Source organism: Mirounga leonina, unplaced genomic scaffold (genome assembly GCF_011800145.1).
Source record: "Mirounga leonina isolate KUSES-001 unplaced genomic scaffold, KU_Mleo_1.0 Mir_166, whole genome shotgun sequence".
NCBI lineage: Eukaryota > Metazoa > Chordata > Mammalia > Carnivora > Phocidae > Mirounga > Mirounga leonina.
The window spans coordinates 37616582-37618071 of NW_023270418.1; positions in this window are offsets into that span (position 1 = coordinate 37616582).

Below are 1490 nucleotides of genomic sequence, written 5' to 3' on the forward strand. Positions count from 1 at the left end.
GTCCAGTTTCTGCTGCGGTCCTCGAGGTGGCTGAGGGGTCCTGGGAGCCAGGCCTCCTCACCAGTGATGTGGGGTGGGGCCGTCCTGGCCAGGTTGCCCAGACGACGCAGGCCCCTCCCACCCAGCCCTCACTGCCGCCAGGCCGGGTGGGGGCAGGACCGGGCTCTCTCCCCTCCCCTGTGGACCCCGGGGCTGTGCCGAGGGGCCTCGGCCTCTCCCTGCCCATGCTGGCCCGGCCTGCCCAGCGAGGGGGTGGGGGCCGCTGTACGAAGCCCGACTCAGAGAAGCTGTTCCTGTCCCGCAAAGGAACCCTGCGAGCCCGTGGGTGCCAGTGGGCCGGGCGGTCGGGTTCTGCCCACAGGCGTAGCCAGGCTCCCGGGATGAAACGTCAGGAGAGACCCTGGGACTGCCAGTAGCCAAAGACAGCTAGACCCTGCCCCCCAGGCCCTGGGCCAGAAGGGCTGCCGGCCCCTGCTCCCAGCCGTTGAGCTCCATGGTCCTGCGAGCTGCGAGCAGCGGAGCCTCCTCGGTAAGCACGCCGGTCCGGGGCCTGGTGCTGTCCGCGGAGCCGGCCCCGACTCACTGCTCAGCTGCTGTGCGTGAGCCTGGGGCCCTGCCCAAAGCACTTGGGCTTCCATGCTGCTCAAGTCCTGGGGTGGAGGCCGTGCTCCCTGCTCTCCTGCTGTGGGACGTGAAGCAGGAAGGGCTCTGAGGGGCAGGGCCCGCCAGTGCCCTGTTGGAGTGGCCCCACGGAAGAACCCCGCTGTTGTGAGGGGGACAGGCCCTGCCAGCTACCCCCTCTCCCAAAGCCACAGACTTGCTCATGGGGCTGGGGGGCAGGACGGCCTGCTGGCGTGGGTGAGGAGTCTGGGCCTGAACAGAAGGAGGGAGAGAGGGTGTGGGGGTGGAGCGGAGCCGTCGCAAGAAGTCCACGTGTGCAGCCGCCGTGGACGCGTGTGTGCATGCTCAGCACGCGTGTGCACACGTGTTCGTGTGTATGCCTGTCTGCTTGTGGGTTGGCACGTGGGGCCACGCATGGGGTTCGCCCGGCCCCACACCGGCCACCCTGGCAGTGGGCAGGAGCAGAGGGTGGAGCTGGAGGCACAGGCCGGCACGCCCCTTGTCCCAGCTTCAGAGGCCTGGGCAGGAAGGGAGCCAGGAGCCCTAGCACCAGGGCTGGGATGCTGGGCTCTAGTGTGTCTGGAAGTCACAGTATGGGTCAGTGTTAGATGGGGAGCCGGGCAGGTGACAGACGCTGGGTGTGCATGGGAAGGTGGGACCAGCAAAGGGGGTGGGGGCTGGGAGAGTGGTCCTGAGGTCTGACCCCCAGGGGCACCCACACTGAGAACAGTGAGCCTGGGAAGCAAGCAGAGGCAACAGGTGGGGGTCTGTACTGGAGGGCAGGGACCCTGGTGGACCGGGGCACAAAGGCCACTCGAGGGCCATGGGGGAGGTTGAGTCAGGGCTGGAGTCTGAGGGGTCACATAGGA